We start from the raw sequence: 25,213 nt of genomic DNA, 5'->3' as shown, positions 1-25,213 counted from the left end.
GTGGTCTCTGGCCTTTTGGTAATGTGCCAGAAATGGAAGTTACGCTGACGTGATGCGATGCGATGCGATGGGATGGGATGTGTGGGGTCATGGGTGGGCATGGTCAGCCAAAAGCTCTTATTGATGATTTAACATACTCTAAACACTAATTGACAGCGCTGCAGCGCAATCAGTAAATTCCAATTAGGCCACAATTGATTGTGTCGCCGGCAAACAGTGGATAATCAGCTTATTCCAAAGCCATCAAATGCCGTCACATAATCAGGCTGGACCATAAAACGGGCAGCAAATCAAAAATGCCCGACGAGCTTGGCCCGCAACAGAATTCGATTCCATTCGCCAATTGCAATTTGGAGAAATTCGGGGAATGAAATGTATGTGGCTTAGGGGAACAATCAGCATGGCACACACACACCCGCACACACACACACACGTGCGACGCTCAACAATAAAAGGGCAACCATATCGGAAAACATATAAACGCTCGTAGCTGCCTCCTGCTGCCTTCTGCTGCCTCCTGCTGCCGTCAGCACATTTAAATTCATTTGGTGAAACAATTTGAAAAGCCAAGAGCTGATGCACGCACATAGAAAGCGTAGCATACTTATGTGCGCCGAGCACCTTGCTCCTTGCTGTGGCCCAAAGCATTTTATTGGCCTGGCCTGGCCCTGGCCCCGCCCCGACCACACATGTAATATGCGAATATGTGGCAAGCGAATAACGAACTTAGATCAGTTAACTTCTTTTTTCTTTCTCTCTCTCCTCTTTGTTGTTGTTCATTTCGTCTTTTTTTCTGCTTTACTGCGCCTTCTGCCGCCTGGCTGGCTAAAAGTTTTATCACCGCTTCGTTCCTTGTTCTGTGCAACGGGCTCGTTATGTGCTTATTCAATTTGGCCGCCACCGCAACTTCTGATGCTGATGCGGATGCTGCTGCTGCTCATGTGGGGCACCCACTTTAAGCTGCCACTGTGGCCACTTTTTTTATGGCAACACTGCACAGAGCCTTATCAGGCTGAGGCACGTCTGCCAAATGGACAACGTATGTGCCCGACTACTGCAGACAAGCAAAACAGCAGCAGCACTCCAGTTTTTTATGCCGCCTGCTGACTCAGCAAGGGTTGCCCGGCCTGGCCAGAAGCCTCGGCCAAAATCGTAGGCACGAATTGGAACTTATGTGGTATTCGACTATTGGCAGCTGTGCGCCAACAATGCTCGATGTCGTCGGCTTGCCTATTGTTTCGTGCATGCCAAAAGCGAAGCTCACGGGCTTCACATGTGAAGGACCGTAATTGTTATATTAAGATCCGGTGCGGCGTCTTTTATGTTCCATCCACCTTTAGTTTAAGATCTTGACTATAAATGTTTATGAGCCGGCTTTTGTGGGGCCATTGGAGCAGCTTCCGCAGCTGGCCCTGCACTCTCCCGGCCAGCTGAATTTATCTGCACTGAGCACACGACGAGACTTTTGACAAATTAGCGGCAAGTGCACGGGGTCAGCTTTAAAGGCGCTCAAAGATCCGCAGCTTAAAGCGAGGCAACAAAATCTTCGTGGAACTAATATCAGCAAAGCCAGCGAAAAAGCGAAGGAGCAAAGAGTAGAGCAAAACAAGGCGAAACGAACTAGTTAGCTGGATAACAGTTTATGTCAGCGATATATTATAATCGAGCGAAACCACAAAGATTATGGAAATGGAACTGCATGGAGCGCAAAAGGACTCGCATTGAAGCTCAGGTTGGCTAGCCGGCTGACACATTAATTGCGCACTTAGTGCACGTTAAGCGGCTTAGAATCGATAAGCCCCCTCGTTGGACTTCAGCTGGATGGCAGCGTTGCGGTCGTGGTTAAGGAAAGCACCTGCAGCAGGCAGCCAGGCCGCCTCCTGCCACCAGCAATCGCACACACACACACACACAGATACATCGGCAAGCTTTAAGTGTGTAAATTGTTTGTCTATTTGCTGCAGTTATTTAATTGTTAGTTTATTAAGTGCACTAATTACAGCGCGAGGCAGAGCGTGATAACTGTAGCGACTACCGAGCTGCAATTATAAACGATTTGCCCAGTGCCAGCTAAGTGACCTGAAAAGGGGAGTTCATTGTCCAGTTGTCAATTAAATTCAATTTGAATAGCCTGCAAGGCATTTAAGTGAACAAGCTGCTCTGTCGCTCAACTTAATCAAGCATATTGCTTAGCTGAAGAGACCCACATATAGACATTTATATACACACATATATATAGCATCATTAGAGGCAGGAGCTGTTGGCAAGGACTTTGGCAGCAGCAGCCACTACAAATGGCAATACAACAATAAAAGTGCTAATGGGCATGCGGCGTGGGCAGGTTGCCTCAGACAGCATCAGATAGCAAAAGCCTTTGCCTACTTTTGTGCGCAAGATATTTCTGTAAGTGCATACTTACATATATCTCCCCAGCTATGTGTGTGTGTGTGTGTGTGCGTGTATGTTTTATGTGGGTGTGTGCATTAAATGTCAGATCTTATAGGTTGGCAGCCCTTTTACACCCACCCACCCACTTGAACAGATTCGCACGCACCTTCAGCGCCTGCTCCTCCTGCTGCTCCTGCTGCTGCTCCTGCTGCTGCTCCTGCTGCTGCTGCTTCAGCTGCTGCTGCATATGTATGAACTTTCACGCTTCGTTTGTGACTTCAAGACGCCTGAAGTCTCATTCAGTAAGCACGAAAATGTGTTTCACTCTCCCTCTCACTCTCTCGCTGTGTGTGTGAGTGTGTAAGGCTATTACCATATTTCATGCTCCACAAGAGTCTATTTCAGTTGTCAGAGCCGATTTTCGCAGCGCAAGTAAGTTAGATGTTCCCAAAAAAGGCGACGGCGTATTCTAGCTGAACTGACAGACGCACGTACATACACACACGGACACACACATACAAGGAGAATCACTGACAGAGTGACTGACGCAGGAAACAACAAAAATAACTGATGTATCAATACGAACTGCTACTGCGGCTGCTGCTGCTGCTGCCTTCTGTCAATCAGTGTGGCATTTGCATTTGCTCGCCCGACTGCGGCTAATGGATAGCCAACACAGCTCGACAACTGGCTAATTCCATTTGCTGCTGCCACAAAGCCCAATAGGTGCAAAAATTGTTGCAAACCAAAAAATCAAATATGCAATGGCCTGCGGCAGCTCCCCTGACAGTTGCCGCAGAGCGCCGAGCCCCAAGCGCCGAGCGCTGGTCAAGCCTTGCTTGCATAATATTATGAATTCAAAGGGACTTTTTCTGCTAGCCGGAAGCCTGTGGAAAATTCAATTTTCGTCTGCATACCAAATGCTTGACGTGCTCGAAACTAACAAAGGCTTTTTAGTAGGGAATATTGATTAATAAAATGTTTTTTTTTTTTTTTTTTTTTTTTTTTTTTTTTTTTTTTGTAATTTTATCAATTCATCTATTGTAATTACAATTGCCGGCTGGGCAATTTTTAATTTCAACATAAGCCAACAAATCGTTTCACATCAAAGTTAAGCACACGCCCACCCACACACACACACAAGCGCATTTATTAATTTGTGTGTATCCTTGCGAAAGTCAGGCCAAAGCGAAATCGGCCCATTTGCTTGCTGAGTTGGAACGTTGAGTGCCGTCTGACGGCCCTGCAGCTGCAAAGTAGATCAAGGCGAGTTTTTGCAAAAAAGAGGGAGAGAGATAGAGGGAGGAAGAGAGAGAGAGAAGAGGGAAACAACAACAGATTTCAACTGAAATCGTAGGTCCAACATGAACAAGCCAAACTTCAGCCCGGGCTGAGTGAGCGCAGGACGAAACAGGACGAGTTGCTGGTGACGTTTGAGCCTCGGTATTTATTACAGGGGCTTACAAGTTTTTTGGCCCGGCTTTTGTCTGATTTGGCCAGCTTTATTTGCTTTGTGTACGCGTTAAACTTTTCAGCCGGGACAGGCAAGGCAGGGCAAGGCAATTTCGCAGGCTTTATGATGCGATCGTTGGGCCACTTTCACTTTCGCTTTGGCTTTGGGTATCATTTCCTGTTTATCGGGGCGGCGGCACCGTTTGACAAATATGCGGCGTTTTGGGCTCCTGGAATGCGGTCAGTGTAACACTTTGGTTCACATTTAGCATTTCAAATGGGCCGCCAATGGCGGCAATGTGGCCAAGTTTACAAGCTGCATATATTTTCTTGGGCCAACTTTGGCAATAAATTTTAAGTCTAGGTCTGGCCGAAACTTTTTCGGGTTGGCCATTGTGCAGCACGGCACAGGAGTGACTGTCGCCCCTTTGCCCGACTCGAGGGAGCCCGCCGGACGCATTAACAATGAAATTTCAAGCTACTAACTTAGATTTGAAGGCACCGCCATTTTGCACAGACACAGACACAGTCACAGTCACAGACAGCCTTCCATATGTATATATCCGAGCACATATCCTCTGAAGGCCATGTGCTCAATGTCCTTACGAGTTTATGTTCGTTTTGTTTTCCCTTTAGTTTCGTTCTTGTTGCTGTTTATTGTCGCGTTAACGGCAATTTTCGTGCATAAAATTTTATTCTCGTTTCGGTTTCGATTTCGATTCTTGTACGTTTCATTTAGCCTGGCAGTTGGCACTCTTTGCCCCCATCAGCCGCAGGAGCTGCGGCTGTCGGAGTTTTTGTCTAACTACTGCTGTGTGCGAGTCTGTGTGTGTGTGTGCCTGTTCGTGTCACTGAACGGTAAATTCAAATTAACATTTAATTTATCGCTGTCACCGTTATGGCTGTCGCCTGTCATGGTATCCTTGCAGCCAGTCTGTTTGCCGAGCAATGCCTCGAATTTATTGAGGAAACTCGTTTTGCTGATTTGTGCCTTAAACAGTGCGACGGCTGTCAGCCTTGCGCTCATATTTGGCAGGCGCTATCAACAAGCGAAAAGGACATGCACAAAATGTTGCCCAAGCCAAAATGGCCAACAGTTGACGTAGATGGGCCTAGCTGAGGAGCAAAACTGTGAAAATAAGTGCAAATATCTTTGAAAAATTTCAAGATTTTTTATCATCTGATTATGTTATATTATTATATAATATTAGAAAAAAAAATAGTATTAATAAAATATAATAAAATATTAAAATAAATTTTTTTTAAATATATTTTGTATAATTATAATATTAATTATAAGTAATTAAATGTTTTATTCATTTTATATATATATTATATATCTTATATTATAAATACAATAATTTCTAAATATTATTAGAATTATTATTAAATAATAATATTAATATAATAAATAAATAATAAAATGAATTTGGTATTTATTTTGTATAATAACAATATTACAAATAAATAAATGTTTTACTCATTTTATATTTTGTTTATTTTATATTCTAAATATAAAAGATGAGCTGATAGATGGGGAGCAGAGCTGAGAAAACAGCTGAATTATTATTATTATTATTATTCTTATTATTATTATTATTATTATTATTATTATTATTATTTCTAAATTTATCACTTCCAGTATGTTATATTTGTAAATAAATAATAATATTAATATTATAAATAAATAAATGTTGTCTTCATTTTATATATTTTTCATTTTATATTATAAATACTTATATCTACTTTTCCGTTGCATTTTTGTGAACTTTAAGAAATCTGTGAAATTTCTAGAGCCCTTAAATACCTAAACAGCCTTTGGTATGCGCATGGAAAATCGGTTAGTCGACTGATGTTGTGACTAAGGCCAGAGTTGCGAATATCGCTGCTATCACGAGCACACAGTGCGGCTACGTGACTTTTTTGCTTGTGCCATTTGTCAAGCGAGTCGGGCGCCAGAGTTATTTCAAATGGTATCTGAGGCTTGCTTCACACAAGTTTTTCATTAAAGGAACAAATTTTAATTTTAATTAGACCCAAACGAGGCTAAGTACAGTGCGAGAGAGCAGAGCGCATGCGATTAAAGCGTACTCCGCACGCCTGCACGCCCGCACACCTCCCATGGACCACGCCCAGTTAGAAAGACCGCGAGGCATTTGAGTGCTGTTGCCGAGAGTAGTGCTGGGAATTTGTGCCACAAACATAAAATGTTGTCGAGCACGCCGTGTTGCACATAAAAGTGTGCAGGAGCCGAAACGTGAAGCGACAGCATTACGCATTCAGCAACACCTCGCTGTGAGATACAGCCGTACAGTGGAACCAGTTACAGTGGGACAGGCACAGGTGCACGTGTATTCACATTTTACCGCTTTACAATTTATGCACAAAAAGATACAGTCGATGCCCCCTCCCCTCCCCTGCCTTACCAGCTACATGCTCGTTGTCAGTCGAGCTCTCCATTTCGCTTCTGTGCAGGTGAAGAAGGGAGAGAGAACGAGTGAGCAAGGCTAGTCGAGTGAGCGAGCTGGCAACAGCTGCATTCAATTTCAGTGAAAAGCGTAGCCCATTCAATGGCTGCAGTTGCTGCGCCTTGCATTTGCCCAGCTCTGCTTTAGAAAATGTCTCTCGTCTCGGCTATACAAATGGATGCGGTTTGGCTGCGATGCTACGATGACTGGCAGAGCATTTAAGAAATGGATTTATCCAATGTGAGAACTTATCACAAATTAATTTAAACACATTCCAATCAAATCAAATGCTTGTTAATGCTTCATCAATTTCATTTAGTTGCCTCTGCCAAGTTCCAAGCTGAACTTAGACAAATCTGTAATATTCAAATGGAAATCACTTAGTCTTTCTTTAATTTGATTTAATATTGTTTTCAATATGCTTGACTCGCTTCAACTATTTAATTCAATTAGCCATATGCAGATATTTGAAATATTTCTTGTTATAGTTGCCCTTAAGCCAGCCTTATCAGAAATGAAGCCATGCCAGCCTCGTTCATATTTCTTTGAGCGTAAAATGTAAGAAATAATTGGCATGGGCGTGTCGGCAGCTTGAGCTTAGGCTTAGGATATAGCCACTGTCTATGGTTAGCTGCACTCGTGAAAATATCTACGATCTGAACAAAACCGCATTTACCAAGCGAAATAGTTCTAGTCTAATGCTTGGCTGCTGCTGCGCGAAGCTAAAGTGAAAAGCGCGTGAAATGCGACGTCAAGCCGCAAGTGACAGACAATCTCCGTGTATTAGATGCAGCAATGTGGTTGTCGTTGTTGTTGTTGCTGCTGTTCTTGTTTTGTGACTTTTATGGGTGTTGTGGGTGTTGCTAGAGCAGTTAACAGTAAAGTTGACGCAAGTGGCGTTTCGAGCTGACGCCAGCTCAGACAGGCTGGATGATGAAAAAATAAAAGTCAAGCGTCCAAGTCGTCAGCAGCAGAGAGAGAGAGTGAGAGAGAGAGATAGAGAGCGAGAGAGAGAGAGAGAGAGTGAGAGAGATAGAGAGACAGGTGGCAGAGAAATGGGTAAGAAACAAAGTAGATAACATTCATAAAAGAGCATCAGCAGCAGCCAACCCAGCCCCACCTGTTCTACCTGGCTATCGTTGGCACTTTGAAGGCTCTGACTTAAAGCATTTTGTTCTTCCATCACTCACTCAGCTCGTTGCCAGCCAAGTCCTGTTTATGGACAGCCCAGACAGCCAACAAATAGTCGCTTGGTAGCTGTGTTGCGTTTTATTTGCTTTTAATTTCTTTTCAATTTGAGCAAGGTGCTCACGCTGACTGCAATCAGGCAAGGAAATACCTGTTGGCAGTACAACGTCGTACAACGTTAAGTAAATGTATCAGGCAAGGACAGACAAATGTGCAAGGCAACACAAGCAGTTGAAATGGCTGTGGAACCAATTTAAAATATATATATATAGTCTGCATTTCCCATTTCTTCAATGGCTCCTGCCAGGTGCTCCAAACAATGCACAAATTGAGAATATTCTCTCTTAAACTCTGTTTCTCTCGGCAAATTAAAAAGCAAATTGATATGTTCAGGCACAGACTGACATAGGTATATATTAATATATGTATATGAAGGAATGGACACACCGTTCCTCTTTTCATATTTACAGTGAACACCCCTACTGCAAATAAACAGGTCAAAAGCAGCTGCCGCCGCAAGAGTGAACCAGTTAAACTGTAGCAGCAACGGGCCATCATAATATCAAACAAACAATTTATCATCGCAAAATATCGCGACACAGTTTTCACACGCTGCGGCCAACCGACAAAACTGTCCAACTCGATATAGTCGAGCATCAGAGCTAATTGCATTTGGCCCGAAATTTGTGGGCGTTAACTATGCGACCACAAAACGCTTACGCGATAATTTAATGTGTCACATTTAGTCTACGATATTAAACAACGCGATAAACATAAAAAAAAAAAATAAAAAAAAAAGCGACAACAACAACAATTTGAAAATTTAAATGCATGTAATAAAAGCTTCAATTTGGAGCTGTCAAAACTATTCATGTAAATTATGGATGTTTGTTTTATGACAACGTTTATTAAAAGCAGGCTAAAATAGGGAATGTGCTTGTATTTTGTATACCCTGTTTTTATTTATTTTAACTTTATAATTCAATGAACGCATAAAATAATTTACGTCTTATATTAAATTAAGCCAGTTGTATTTACGACATAAAAGTGTAATAAATTATTTCTAGTACGTGTGAAATAGAATATTTTGAATAGCGGCATGAATTATAATACCTCATGAATAATAATGAGCATTCATCACAATAGCGATACGATTTTTTCGATTAAAATTATTTGAGCCGAAGTTGCAAGCTTCTTATTTATAACTTATGTATAACTTTTGTTTCTTGAAACGAACATATATTATTAGTTATGAATAAAAAGTCTGGAAAAATAGAACAGAAAAATGCTATTGCTTGATCATGTATTATAAATATGTTAATATATATGAAAAAAAAAAAAAAATATATATATATATATATATATATATATATATATATATATATATATATATATATATATATATATATATATATATACATAAATTTATTTATTTATTTATTTATTTCATTTTTTTTTTTTTCGGAAAATGACAGTGACGACACTTGGGCCGTGAATGAGTATTCAGCAGTCGCTAATGCCTGTGAGTATATGTAGCACGAAGAGTACAGTTATTATTGTCAGTCACTCTAAGTGAGTACAGTAAAAATTCTGTACATGATTTTTCTTGATATTTATACAGTATTTTTAAGAACACTTTCCTACTGTACAGCTCTATAGTGTTGCAAATGAATGCAATCAGCAGACCTGCAATATGTATGACTCTCCTAGCGTAGAATTTGAAATCTGAAGAGGCCAAGTATGCTAGTTAGTATGAGAGCAAAAGCCTTAGGGAATATTTCTGTATACTGCTATGAATACAAATGCTATATTTTCTACATATAATATATAGGCGATAGCAAAGAAATTTTGAGTACCGAGAGTCGAAGTTCCACTAACTGCATAGGAGCAAACGTCTCTCAGGCAATTCACTTGACTGTGATATGTGCTCTCTTAAGCATAAATATTGAAAAATCAAAAAATATATTTGAACATAAATTACACGTATTTGGACATGTTTACGCCCCTTTGGCAAGCCAATTGGGTACGATTTTTATTAATTTTGGCTATCTTTAAAATCGCATTTGTGCTTAACGCCCGAACGTTTTCGAGTCGGACAATATTATTTATTGATTTTGGTTTTCGGCACATTTGCAATGGAGGCCACATCACGAAATATAAATGTTATGCATAGCTGAACATGTGTATGTATGTATGTATGCGTATGTATACATAGTATGTAGCCAGAGGCGTAATGTTAATTAGCAAACTTGAACTTTGGAACCTTTCGAACTGGGGCTAGACTTTGGACCAGGTAAATTTGTGTATGGGACTCGAGCAAATGCATTTCAATGTTTGCCTAATGAAATTACGGTTTTTGTTTTCAATGCTGTTCGCATCCAGATTGTTTGCTTTATTGAATTAACTTGATATCCTGCAGCATGTGGAGAGGGTCTGGCTGTCTGGCATGCGGTCAAAGCGGCTTCTGTTTGCTCACATTTAATTTTTGTTTGTGGTTTGCCCTGTTACGCATCAATCAGCTGACATGCAATAGTTTCCCCGTTTTTTTTTTTTTTTTTTTTTTTTTTTTTTTTTTGCTGTTTCTATCGACACTAATTCAATTGATACGAATTCGAAACCTCATTAATTGGAGAATGTAAACGCAGTGTCAATGCCATATTGTTGCCCACACAATTTGTGCATTTAAAGGCCATAATTAAAATTAAATGGGCCTCATTGAGGTTGACTTTACAATGGACTAAAGTGCATAATACGAAAAGCAGAGCATAATTCAATATTCATTTCGCAATTTGCTGCTTTTGTTTATTCAAGTAATTGGAGCATTAATGCTTCTCGATGCAACTTTAATTTGATTATGCCTCATACACGCTCACACTTGGGGCTGGTGGAGAGAATCTGTCAGCTGGCGGGCAAACATTTACGACTTGTCAATTTCGCACAATTTTCATAATTCACATCTGCGAGCATTTCCCCATCCCTCGCCCCACAGGCACGGGTCACATTCCTAATGAGTTTTTCGTGTCAAAGGCTGACAACACAAGCTGCTAGGCCCTAGTGTGATAGTTAGAGCCCTAAGGCTTTTATTTGAGCAAAAACACACTGGGCTCTCCCAAGAAACTACTTTTACTAAACAGCGCTACACAGAGCAGGAAAGTCCCCTAAAATACGTATATATTATACATATATATAAATATATGCACATTCATTTAATTTTTAACTTAAAAGTCTCGTTACATAACAAAATGTGCTCAGTAATTAGAGCACATTTCATTTTGTAATTCATTGCTCAATAATGTTTATTAACAACTGCAATTTGGGTAAAAATAATCTTAAATATATAAATGTTCAATAGGCAAATGAATAGAGTATGTTGGTTGACTGCATTTATTGCAGGCGGAAAACGTTCGCTATTGAGTAAGAATCTAGTATATTTAGTAAACAATTTTACTTATTATTATTTAAATTAATACAGACATTATTTTATTTTTATATAAATATGATCAACACAGATATTAAACTCAAACTTAATTCTCTAGATTCAAGTAAGTCTCATCCAAGCATTTAGACACCTGCTGAAGGTGATTCAGACATCCATCTTCACATGATTGTAATACTCAAGCCGGGTAATCAATTCATTTTAATTAAAATATGAATGCATGATATATCTTTTCCATAGTGGCAAAAATTTGATTCATTTTGAAGTATACAGTTATGACTCCCAATATTTGATTTGCAACAAATAACATTTGTTGCAGATAGATTAAATTTGAATTATTAAAAATCAATCGAGCAATTTTCTCTTGAATTTCATTCACCTGTAACGAATAGCTTAAATTGAGCTGAAATGCACATCTGTTTATTTTTCAAGTCATATACATGGCGCATATATTTATGTGCACATTTATATAATAAAGCTTTAAGCTAAATTGAAAATATTTTCAGCATATTTTGTACATGTTTATTTTGTTTATTTTTTTGTTATTTATATCGAAAGCAATGAACGTGAACAGCTGCCGCTGCCGCTGCTGCCGCTGCTGTTGAAGCCACTCGGGAAGCTCATAAGCTGTCAATTGATGCCGTGTGGCCTGGGCATTGACTGTGAAAATGTTGCCACATCGCTGATGAATCGCATTTAATGGCCATAAAAAGGTTCGCCCCAGCTGTAAAAAACCCCGCGACTCATTTGGAAAGCCAGCAGCGCGGAGTCGAAGGCAGCGACTAAACGTGAATCTCTCGCTGCTAGACAATGGATAGCTGCTGGAAGTGACAAACAGAGAGTTAACTGCTGACACTAAATGGCGCAAAGCAAACACAGTTACTAAATCTGGCAACAACTACAACAACAACAAAAGTTGTGCTAATACAAATTTCATTTCACTCTGAATACGCTACGTGCTTTGTATGCTAATTGCATTGCAGGTCTAACGAACGTAGCGAAAATTACGCTCCGAACAATTAGGAAAGCAGTCATCAGTCATTGGCTTGACGAATGATAAACCAGCTCCTAAAACACAGAGAGAGAGAGAGAGAGAGAGAGAGAGAGAGAGAGAGAGAAAGAATGAGAGAGAGTGAGAGAGATTGTGAGATTGTCTGTGGGAACCCAGGCAAAAAATCTGTTCGCATTTCATATAAATCAGCGCTCAATGTCAGCCAATGTGCAATTTCTAATTAGAACCGGAGACATAAAAATCACTGCAACTGCCAAGAGCAGCGACTGTCAGTCAGTCGTTCTTCCTCTTGCTGTTGTTGTTGTTGCTGATGACGTAGCAGTCAGCGAATGTTTGCCGCTGACTGGGACAGGGGCTTGACTTGTTTGCGGCAACAGAATTGATTGGCTGCCTGATGAGCCACAAAAGCGGAACGATAATCGTGTCGCCGTGCTCCTGGGCAATCGCCAGCATGTGAGCTGTGTTGGCATGAATCGGGCAGCGCTTGCACGCTGGCACGTGGGTGCATTCAATTGAGGGAGGGGTTGGCTGACCGGGCAGCGGGGGTGGGCACAAGTGGCGTCAGATTTACATGGACATCATTTAGTCATGATGCACAATCGTCAGTCAAATTTACAGCCATACAGAGCAAGAGATAACGATACACACACAGAGAGAGAGAGAGAGAGATAGAGAGAGAGCGAGCATTGCCATCGCTCATACGCCGCATTGCACATGCCGGTGCAGTCTCAATGCCAGAGCCCGAGCCAGATTCAGAAATGAGCGACATATGAGCGCTTAACTCATGCCTGAAGGTGCAATCAATTTCTCATCGAGCTTTGTGGGCCGCTTATCGCATTAACAAAGGGCAGTCAAAATCAATTACCAAGCCGAACGCACAGTGCTCAATAAATGGGCCAGCAAATTGACGGCATTGTTAGGGCTTCTGTTTATGTTTCTGTTTTGAATTATTGTTTCGTGGTGCTGCCACAGTGACGTAAGGCCAAGCCCGAAATACATTTTTGGTTAATTGAAGGCAGCATAATGACAACGGCAGCGTTTGCCGCCCCGTTCGACTGAGGAAGCTCTTTATATGTGTTTGGGGCCATGAACTTGAGCCACACAAAATTAAATGAAAACACTTTAACAAGCGCAACCGGCAGCAGCCGACAACAACAACAACAACAGCAACAACAACAACGAGCCGAGCAATTAAATGAAATCAAATAAAAATACCAAACGTAAATGAACGCCACTGAGTATTTTTAGTGCAGCGTCGACTGCGCCGCTGGCAGAGACCTCTTCTGGCATTTTCATGTGCATTTTGTCTCGAATAAATCATTGAAGAGCTGCTCGGACAGCCGCACAACGACTGCCGAATGTTCTGCGTAAAGAAAACCCAGAATGGGGAAACTTATTTATTTATTTATTAGAGATTAGAATTTCAATAAAATAACAAATGGGAAAATATGTAGACTAAAATGTAGATTATGAATTTGAGTAAAGCTGGGGAATACTGGGAGTTTATCTAATATATATTCAGTCCTCATTCAAATATAGCTATAATAATATATATGTATATACAGTCGAGTCTCGATAATTCGTACCCCGTTAAATCGAAAATCGCAATAAATCGACAAAAGTGCTTTAAAAAAAAATTCGTTCCCGATAATTCGCGATAATTTGAATTTCGGTGTAAATCGAAAAGAAAAAACTTATCGCCTTGTCATTTCGAATTATCGGGAGTCGACTGTACTCTTGATAAGAGTATCAAGAAAAATCTAATTTTCAAACCAATCCAATCCAATAGTATTTTGTTTCTGTAAGAATATAAATTTAGTTTGAATTTGTAGAGCGAAATCAAGGAAAACGTTTAAATCGAATTCAAATATAAAATGTTCAATTAGAGCAAAAATCAGAAATTTTAAAAATTTTTCTAGAACTATTATTGCTCCACATCAATATTTATTTTAATACAAAAATTGTTTATTCACTAATAAAAAAGAGCTTATGTTCCAATTGTTTATCAAACACTTTAACCAACTGCTCTTAAACTTGAAGCACTTATTGCCAAGTCTCAAGTTTTTTAAGTGCAGACAAGCTGAAGAGCAGTTAGCACGCTTTCGGTTGCCTTCTCGCTCGATGCCTATATATCAGAAACTATCCTCGAAACAATTCGCCGCTGCTCAGCCGAGCAAAGCAAAACTAAATCAAGCTCGAACCAGAAATAGTTGTAGAACTGCAAAAGTCTGAGAGCTGATAACAGCAGCCTCGATTTCTGGTGCGTTGATAATAGAGATGTCGGCTAAGCATTTCGTTACGCTCTCACACCCACAAAAGCACAATCACACACACACATATGCTTCGAAACTAGTAATGAAACGCACTCGCACTTTGCATACCAAGTGCTTAAAATCTTCATATATATAAATTTGTATAAAACGAACACAAAAGAATTATTATATACTTATTATATGCGATGAGTGAATAAAATAATGTATATCTACATCTGCACACACAAACATGTGTATATGCACACATATTTATGTGTGTGTGTGTGTGTGAGTGTGTAAGCGACTGGCATCTATGAATTTCAATTGCGGTACGTGTTCATATGTGGCTCGCGTTCGACGGACCGCACGTAGTCGCAGTCGCAGTCGCAGTCGCTGTCGCCGTCGCAGTCAGAGTCGCAGTTGCTGTCAATGTCTGCTGATTACACATGCACTTATAAATAGAGCGACTCGGAAATTCAAGCTGCGGCTCCCATATATCGCTCATAAATTGCTTTTGTGAATGAATGCCGAGTGCAAGAAGCTGTGGCAGCTGATGAGGGTCTGATGCAGCGGCTATTGATGTCATGCACTGCAGAGACAAGCGTGTAATGTCAGATCAGTTGGCCACAGGGCGTATGACTAATCCCATTAAAGAAGTAAACAAGCAGTGTCCGCCGTTCATGCGTAGCTCAAATTCAATTCAATATAAGTAGTCCAGCTTGTTTCGTGGACAATTCATAAATGCCGCTCGGATGGCGGCAAATATTTTGATATATAAACGCCCGGTTAATAGGGCGTTGCAAATGACTCATGTGGCACGGCAATTAAAATAAAATTAATTGATGAAAATTCCATCACGTCTTAATTACATTTGCAGCCAGTCAAACGGAAAGCAACAGCAGCAAACGCGGAGGCTGCTGCTGCCATCGGCCAACGGCGCTGCACTTGATGCAAAACGACACCCAAGGCGCGCTCCGATGGCAACAGCTAAAGCAACAACAGCAACAGCAACAACAACAACAGCAACAACGACAGCAATAATGTTGACAATAATGACAACAACAAGCCGCTGCGATTTGGCGAAAGGCATATGAAATCATGTGTAGCCAGAGCGCATCAGCAAAAATAAATGAGTATATATTTATAGGCATATACATATATGACAGCTATCTGTGATTCAGTTGATTATAAACAATATTATAAACACATTATTATTTATAATCATATTAGGAATAATAGAAAACATTATCATAAAAACTTAACCTCAGCTGCAATTGCATACAATTTCTGTTCATGCATATATTATCCATATATCATCTAAATAGAACTGCATTATGTAACACATGGCCAAACAGAGCAACAAGTTCCCGGTTATCGAGTTACCTTACACTTGAATTCATAATAATAGTAAATAATATAAAGCACTTGCATAACATTTTATTGAATAATAAAAACAATTCTTTAATATAAACGTAAATTGTTATTTTACATACTAAGATAAATTATGCATTCAAAGATGAGATTTAAATGAGCTGATTGCAAGAATACCCTGTGATTTTTTATGAATGAGGTAAAAAAAAAAAAAAAAAAAAAAAAAAAAAGAGAAAGAAACGCACATTTGTAGATAGGAGATGAGATAATATATAAATAATAAAATATTCAAATGTTAAGTACAAGGTATCTCGCAGCCGGGCACACTCGTTTAACGCTTAATTGTTTATCAACATTATTAACAGTATTTTATTGTGCAGAGTCAATTGGAAAATATTTGCGGTTTGTGTAAATAAACTTGCAATGCTAAGGGAAGGCAAAAACTGTCTAAATTACGATGTGCATAAAAAATCATCTTCAACAGATGTCAAATTGCTTTTGGGCTGTGTCTGTTTGTGTTTTCAGGTATATTTCAAACATTATTATGCACATTATTACAGCTCCCATGGGACATTAGAGTTCCATAAACTTGATGCTGGCTTCAGCTGCTGGCGTTGCCAATTAAATGTAATATGTTGTCGTCGTAAAGAGGCAAGAGGCAAAGTGCTTCGACTGGCTGACCATAAAGAGCGACATCCACAACTGCACAGGCCCAATTACGGCCGATAACTATGCGGGATATGGGGGCCTGGAATTGGCGTATTATCTACGCATTACGATGCGCACACCCAACTTTGCAATGTATTCCCAAAGCACTTGACACGGCCAGCCACAGCTCCGATGCTCGTAGGGCAACAGGCCGGCCGTCGGCCTGTCGCTGCCTCGTCTTTTCCCAGAAACCATTCAAAATTCGATTCAGCCATTAATGGGCCCATAGAATAGATAATTGGCCATAAAGCTCGTCTACGGCTGCAGCTGGCCAGGCATATTAAAATATGGTTTGCCGCTGCCAAAGGCGATGTCATATTTGTTTGCGAGGCTATATTTGCCTGCGGCGATTGTCTAACAGCTGAGCCATTTGCCACACACTCGCACGAGCTTCGCCAGCGCTTATAATGAGTTGTGTACAGGCGTTTTGGCAACGCATTGCGGCTTAATGAAAACAAATAAACACAATGCGGCTTAGCATGAATGAAGCCCGTGTCAGGCCAGATAAACGTGAAGCCAACAATGTTCGAGCATGTGAATGAATACACAAGTGCGAGAACAATGTGCACAGACAGCTCGACTGCCAGCCACTCTGTCTCTTCTCTTATCTGTGAGTGTACATTTCGATATGCGCACGACACTTACAGGGTATGGGAGGTGCGGGCAGTGACAATCAACCGAATTGAAATGAATGAGCTGGGAGCAAGCGCTGCTCAGCTGCCCCTATAGCTAATACTATCAGATCTTGTACGGGCAGGCCGAATAATACCTGACAAACAACTTTGATAAGAAGATTTTTCACAGCTGATTGTCATGTTCGCTGAATCAGATATGCCGGGCTGTGGCTGTGGCTGTGGCTGAGGGGTGAGCAGATCATGAATAATTAAAATGGGAAAACTTACACAAATTGATGTGAAATATGCTGTGATGAGGCAGTGGAATCATTTCGTATGCCAATCACAATTATTCAAAATTAAGTTCAATTAAGTATGATTAAATCGAAATTATCAGCTAATACTCTTAATTTCAGTGCAAATTGATAGACTTCCAAGATTTTTCTCTGAGAGCTTGTGAGTTTAAAGAGCAGCTAGAGAAGTTGAGTCTTATTTATTATCAAGAGATGCATGTCTACTCTTTGCCATAGATCGCAGTGCCTGTCTATTACATCAATTTAAATGAACAGTCTCGCTTTCAAGTAATCTAGCCTTTTTATTTGTTGCTAATGAGGAAGAGTAATTTAACTGATTTGCGAGAAGGTATTATGTTCATTATTGATTTTTCCCGCCGCCTCCTCCTCCTCCTCCTGCCTCCTCACTCTTCAGTTTGCATCCCTGCCATCTATGAGATTTTTGTTTTGTTTTTGTGCCTACAGCAGCTTGAATTGCATTGCGAGAATGACGTTTGCATAATATTCAATTAATCTGACTTGGCGTTTATCGTGTTCTGTCGTGTTTTGGCTGTTGCAGCCGCACAGCTGCTGGGCAAAGTCAATTAAGAGTCGGATATTCATATTCGCTTTTATATTTGCTTTTGGCTCTCGTACTTGTGTTCGATGTGCTCACTATGAAAACAAACTCAAATTTGTTGTTGCTACTCGGCTGGCTTCTTGAACTTTGATAGCAGCTGAAGCTAATTGTGCTGGCAAGAGCAAGACTGAGCAAGAGAGAGAGAGAGAGAGAGAGAGAGAGAGAGAGAGAGAGAGAGAGAGGGAGAGAGAGTTAGAGAGGGGAATTTGAAGCAGAACCTTAACCTATAAGCCTGTCTAGCAACTGACCCAACCCAATCTGCCCCCAGCCGCAGCCGCAGCCGCTCACCTTTCAGCCGACCCGGCTCAGGCTCGTTGGTTGCATGGCAAACTAATTAAAAGTTGAGCGATTTTCTTTGACTGCAGATAGGTTTCATTAAAGTTTTTTAATTCATTTGCATTGCCAAGTTCTGCTGCAGCCAGGGCTTTAAATTTTAATTCATTTGCCTCCACTGCGCTGTGGCACTGCGCGATTTGTTTTCTGCACTTGTTGTTATCAGATTTTGTTTTCTTTTATTTTTTATTTTTATTTTCTTTTTGCTGTGTGTTTTTAATACGCGGCACGCTTGGGTGGCCTGGGAAGTAATTTTAATTTAAATGGTGCAGCGGCAAGTGTGCGAAATATGGAATACCCGGAACATTTAGCAGTGCTTGTCGCTGTTTTCCTTTTCTCGATTTATCAGGCTGCTGGCTGTGAGCCGTGAGCTGCAAACTTGTTACGCATTTGGCGAAATCAGTCCATCTGCTCTTAATCTGGCTTTGGCAGAAGTCACTCTGCAAAGTTTGCGGCCTTTTGTTTGCTTTTCATTTCCAAATCCTTTGCTGCAGAGTGTTTTCAACTTGGCTTTTTATATTATGCTTTGCAGCTCTTTCTGTGTTTTCACATCTTTTTTTTCATTTTTCTTTTTATCGGCAGGCCAACTGAATCCACAAGCAAAGCGCATTTTCTGCTCAATGCTCAGGTGTTAAACTCACTCAGTTAGTTTTTTTTTTTTTTTGTTCACACCCCTCAGGCCTGGCCAGAACAACAGATAGAGCAAAGGACTCTGTCAGCCGCCTGGCAGCTTTTTCTAATTTGCATACTTTTCAACTATTTTGCATTTTTTTTTTCGTTTTTACTGCTTGTTTCATTCAATTTTTAGTGGGGCGCTGCTTCTGTTTATCTCCCTCCGAGTGCTGGCAGCCCGAATTTTCGAATTTTGGATGAGCCCCATAAAAAGGGCTAACTGCCACGCTCCAACCGACTCTCAGCATAAGCGAGCAATCGCCCAGGCCCGTATCTGAGGCCAACCCTCGTCTACGCGGCAGGGCGACCCACTTTAATACTGTTTGCAATGCATTCAATGCAAACCACAAAATGGGACAGACAAACCACAACAAACGCTTCACGCTGCTACACAGACCGCAACCGCATCCGCATCCAAAGATATAGTTTTCAAAATTAAATTTCTAGCTTTTTATGGCAGCTCCCGGTTTGCAAGGAGAGGCTAAAGTTTGTACAAGAGCTAAAAGAGTTTCAATGTGAGTGCAGGTGCTTTAATGCAATTGAAAGCTGTCAAAACTTGCCTCTAAATTAAAGGGTATTCGAGTTATATTGAGTATCCCTTGCCCATCGGCAATCGTGTATAGCCAAATTTTTAATTTTTAGTATTTGTATATATTTTATTTTTATTCTATAGTCTGTAAACTTGCATAACTTATAGGCCATAACTATTTAGTCGGAGTTGTAAAGCTGAATTACACTATTATTAGGTAACATGCATAAACTTTGACTGTAAACAAAAAAAAAAAAAAAAAAAAAAAAAAACCGGCCTGTAAAACTTGAATCGCATATGAAAGCCAATAAAATCAAGCCCTTAAGCGGCTTGTTCCCATTAAGGCAAACACTTTTATTCGCACCGTTTTGATTGGATTTCATGAATTTCTTGCATAGTGTTAATGATGTGGTTAGCCTTTTGTTAGCTGGTTTTAATTACAATGCGACCTTTGACCTATGCAGGCGGGATGGGCATTATTAATTGAATAATTAAGGCATTCGCTTGCAAATCGATGATGATTTGCCTATTTGCATTCAAGGCCAATGCGAGTGCAACTTAGCTGTTGTTTCTATGAGGCTTCACTGTGCTAGCTGCGACAATTGTGTGGCCCAATTAACGTTCAATTAATCCCATAAAATTCGACTCTAGCAATGATGCAGCTGAATGGAAAATTCCGAAACTAAAACTAATTCAATTCACTTAATTGCACAACAAATTCAAACCGCAAGTGACTCAAAGGCGAATGCAGTTATGTGAAACATCTCATCGATCTTATCTATGCGGTGTCTGCTGCAAAGCAACCGCCTTTGCCGCATGCAACATGCCACATGCCACATGCCGCACGCCACTCGCCAGCTGCCAGCTGCTTCGATAAGCCAAATCAATGAAAGTTTTTCTAAACAACTGCTGCAAACGCTTGGCCCTGACTTCCACTTGAAATGCCGCCTCGTCCGCCTTTAACATGTGTCAAAGTGTGCGCTCCATTGAGCTTTAAATATTTGATTTGTTTTTTACATATACACCCACACATGCACGCATACTGTACGTGTGGCACTCTCCTTGGGCGGGGCAGGGTCTGTATTCGGTTTTTGCGGTTGCCTGCTGTGTAATCTGAAACAGCACCACACAACAAGTATATACACACACAAACACACACTACACTGAGTTCTATATGTATCCACACACAGCTTAGCTTAGCATAATTGTCATTGACAAGTTTCGAAAACGCTGTAACAGAAGTTAGCGCCAAATTTTCACATTTTCCAAAAGGACGAAACGGAGGAGCTTCAATGGGGGCGACTATGTTTCATATGCTGAGCAGCTGGGAACTGGGGTGGGCTGCTCAGATGACAGGCAATTAAAGGCATAAGACGCAGTTGCCCCCCAAAAAGAGCCGCCCTGAAGTCGGCCAATAAATCAGCGCTGGCCGACAGGACAAGGACATCAAATGGCCAGAGCAGGACAAGACAGGACAGGACAGACAATTGGCTGCGGGCCATGGAAAGAGTGTGAACTGAAAGTGAAAGCACAGCGCGTGGCATGTGGAGCGCATAAGACAACGACGGTACATCGAATTCAATTAGAATTCTATTTTGTGCGATTCGCCTTTGCGTTCGTTCGCTCTGCTTATCGCTTGCAGCTTTTCTAATCAAGCGAACAAGCGGGCGAACGAGGCTTTTGTCGGGGCATTTCCTTGGGCTGTGAGTATCTTGAAGTTGTGCACTGGCTGCCCGAGGGCCACGAAATCAAGTGGAAGGAAAATGCCCGCCCTGCCGCTGGATTTTCAAGCTCAACCTCATTTCGGTGAGCAATGCCCGCCTTCGCTTGTGGTTTTTGTCGACAATTTTCTGCCTTACTACACATTTGATAGCTGGCTTTGACGACAACAACAGCAGCAGCAGCAGCGCAGCCACAGCGAAAAACAACAGCAGCAACAACAACAACAACAATGTCAACGACGACGACATCCTCAATGGCGTTCAGTGTCTACGGCGGCATTGCTTTGAGAACGTGCTCGTAAATTACATTGAAAATTCCTGGGCCATTGATGTTGATTGAGCAAGAAATTGCCGACAACGCCCTGGCCCGTACTCCAGCTCTCCGGCTCCGACTCTGGCTCCGTCTCTGGCTTGCCAATGTGCCGTGCGTGCATTTTAAAGCGTTGTTCAACACTTGTCGCCGTCTCGTCGACGCGTCGCCTCAGCAGCTTGAGGCGCGTGCGGCTTGTGGTTGGATCTGTTTTAGCTTCAATTTCCGATACATGCATGCCGCCACGCCACAGCTCCCACCTCCCACCTCACACCTCTAATACGACCGCCCGCCCGCCCCCCGGTTACCGCAACTTTGCTCACGGCGACTCAAACTAACATAATTAATGAGCCAACAATGCGGTCTGGCCTAGTTGTAAACGGTGCGTGTGGAGGCGTGTCGCTGCGTGCTCGTAATCCCATTTAAATTGCATTTCCAATAAAAGTTCTCTCTCGCCCTCTCTTTCTCTCTCTCTCGCTCTCTCTGTCGCATTGCACAAAATGCAAATTGCTATGCTGAAAAATCAATTGCATTAATTGCGCTTATTCCATACTGACGACATTTTATGCGAGCTGAGCTGTGCGTACTTCCGTTTCCGCCCTGCCAATGCCAATGGCCATGGCTGCACAACACTTTATACTTCACAGTCATAAAATTAGGAATACATTTTACGATTCAGCTTGCGGCTCTGCAGCTGCGTACATTTGTGCTGAAATTTAAATGCTTGCTCGAAAAAAAAAAAAAAAAAAAAACTTAAATTAATTATATACTAAATAACTGCATTGAAGGAAGGTCATGACTAAGCATAGATATACAAATATGAATTATTTTGTTGTTGATCGCATCGCATTTGAGTGCTATATAATAATATTCTCATATAAATACGAGATTCTAATCTTCAGCTTTTTCGTTATTTTGTAATTTTACACAATTGTAAACAATTAATTGCGGTCTAGTCGGGACTACTCGACCAGGCGATACCCCGCACACTACGAAGAGCTGACAGGCAATGCAGTAAATCTAAAATCTTGAGCTGCTTCAAGAGAAACTAAATTTTGAATACACGAAATTCAAGTCTCTAACTGAAATCATACAGATGGACATGGCTATAACGACTCCACTGGCCATCCTAATCAAGAATATACAGATGTACTCCAGGGAGTCTACCAAGCCCCCTGCTGCATACATTTTAATCAAACCATTATATCCCAGAGTTGCGTTTTCAGTGCGATATCAGCATAGTAATCCCCAAGTGATTTTGATTGGAGCTCACACATATTATTAAATTAAATTTAATTTCTAAAATGTTAAATGCTCTCTGGAGTATCTTATCAAACCGCGAATCATATTCAGTGGAGTATGATTAATAATAATTAAAAACATAATATTTAATTTTAACGTTTTACAAATTTCATTCTACAATTGTTTTCTGAACAGCTAAAAATATTTTTGATTCCACAAACTCTTTGAATTAAAAATGTGTTTCTCAATAGGAAATACACGAAAAGGTTAAGTGATTTAGGTTGTATATAATATAACTTGTCTAGGAATCTATTTCAATTGGTCAAGCCTTATCAATTGACTCAATTCCATGAATTATTCAATGATATCCAAGAGTACATTAATGCCAATTGAAAAGAGTTGATGGAATGACCTCTGGAGTCAGCTTATAAGTAATATAAAATCAAGAACTTATTTTTAGTTTATGTTGCTTACCATTGAGTCGGATTTTGGTATACGATGCTGCCGACTTTTGTGGGGCTGTCACAGCGCGTCGCCTTAAGCCAAGTCAAGAGCTGGCAAATCATTTGATTGCCATAATATGCACACACAAGCTCATTTTAAATGTCAGGCGAAGTGAAAAAAGCTTTAATGGAATTGTGAGCAAATACGCAGGCACACACACACACACACACATACACTGACACACTCCTCGCACACAATATGAACGACAAATTTGAATGGAAAATCTTCAGAGCTTTGGCAACGCTTCAAAGCGCCGACGCTGCCAGATTGAAATGCAAATCGAATAAATAGAAAATAAATAGAAAGCATAAGTAAACAAAGTCTTTCGAAGCACAACAAACACACTCACAGGCAGAACCAAGACCAAGGCAAAGGACCTTTAAAGCGTAGCTTGGTTACACTGCGAGTGTGTGTGTGTGTGTGCGAGTGTGCGAGAGTGTGCGTGTGTGTCACTTGAAGTGTGGCCCCCAGGCGCACAAAGCAGAGCAGCCGGAATCGCTGACGCTGCGTGCTGAACAGCTTAAGTCGTTATGCGACAACAGTTTGAACGGCGCTGCCTCTGCCTCTGCCTCAGTCGCAGTCGCAGTCACAGTCGCTGCCAGGCTGAGGCAGCGGCAATATCAACACTTCCGCTTTGTCGTTTAGTCGAAGCAACTTTGATTGCATCGCCCGGGGCGCTCGGCATTACAAATGTGTGCAGAGCAATGTGACTTGGCTCATGGCTAGGGCAGGCCTGAGTGGCTCGGCTTTATGACTTGGCTCAGTTACCGACGCGTCGCTGATATTTGGCTGGCAGCTTGGACCTGATGCTATCAGTGGGTGCTAATGACAGTGTGTGTGTGGTTGTGTTTGTGTGTGTGTGTTGCCGAGCTTGTTTGCTGCAATCACTTAAACACTTGCGCTTCTACCACATTCTGCTGCATTTGACATTCACACACATTTACATATATTCAGTATTAGGTAATTAGAACTTTGCGATCGTCCGAACGTGCGCTTTTTCGATATTTACGCGACAAAAGTTGCAAACACATTTTATGTCGAATTCACACACAGAAATTATTCAAAACTAAATAGCAACAAAAATGCAATTGCAAAAAATATAAAATATTCACACACACACACACACACACTGGTGAGCACAACAATTGCACATGTTTGTTTCTATGTACGTTTTGTATGCCATTAAAAGTAGCGTACTTATTTCACTAGTATTTTTTTTTTTTTTGTTTCTGTTTCGTTGCTGTTGTTGTTGTTGTTTCCTCTTTTGAAGGCTGCTCGCGACGGCTGCTCTTCGGCTGTATTCATTGCACTTTATTTGCACCGCATACTACTAGCGTTTTCTTATTGCACTTAGAGAATCGGCGCGCCGTGAGTCGCAATTCAGGGCCCCGCAGCGGAAGCGGAACGCGAAAGCAAAGCGTTGCCCGATGACCGACGCTGCGTATACGCAACGGCACGCGCGCGCGTCTTATACACATACGCACATATATATATAAATATATATATGTTCGTGTTGAGCGTCGATTTACCGTTGCAGTGTGTCAAATGCAACAATCTGCATTCGTTTGGCCTGACTGTCGATAATGTAGGTGTCGACGCTGCTGCTGTTGCTATTGCTGCTATTGCTGCTGTTGCTGATGTTGCTGTTGATGCTGTTGCTGCTGCCGCTGTCGCGCGCCCAGTTCCTCTCAACATACGAAAGCGAATGAGAACGCAACTACGACAACGACGACGACGTGGCAGCACTGCAGACGGTTAATAGACGAATGAACTGCCGAATTTGTGTGAGCGCCGCACGAAGCCCGGAACAGGGCCACTCGCGCTCAGAATGTGCACAGAACCAAGCGAGTTGAGTGACGAGCTGCCTCGGCATCGGCATCGGCATCGACAACGGCAACGGCAGCGGCAGCGGCGTCGCCATCGGCTGAGAGTCGTTTCAGAATGGCGCGCAGGTTTCACTCAAAGTTCGCTCAGTCACTCAATGGCTTGCCCTGCTCTGTTAACACTTAACAGCGCTCGCGATGTAATTTACATTTGCATTTACATTTACATTTACGTTTACGTTTACGTTTACAGTCTGTTTGCTTAGAGGCGGCGGCGC

The 25,213-nt window shown here is 41.4% G+C and overlaps 1 protein-coding gene across 1 annotated transcript in view; it reads right to left on the bottom strand.

Annotated features, from left to right (window-relative positions):
* Window positions 1-24,973, bottom strand: part of Octbeta2R (Octopamine beta2 receptor) — a 48,926-nt gene extending 23,953 nt beyond the window's left edge. Inside the window, exon 1 of the mRNA XM_018018073.2 lies at window positions 23,083-24,973. The gene's annotated coding sequence lies outside the window, so the exon portion shown is untranslated. The remainder of the gene's footprint in view (window positions 1-23,082) is intronic.
* Between the last annotated feature and the right edge of the window lie 240 nt (window positions 24,974-25,213).

The sequence above is a fragment of the Drosophila arizonae genome, chromosome 2 (assembly GCF_054131065.1).
Source record: "Drosophila arizonae isolate 15081-1271.41 chromosome 2, UAZ_ARI_1.0, whole genome shotgun sequence".
NCBI lineage: Eukaryota > Metazoa > Arthropoda > Insecta > Diptera > Drosophilidae > Drosophila > Drosophila arizonae.
This window is presented reverse-complemented; position numbering and strand designations above follow the sequence as displayed.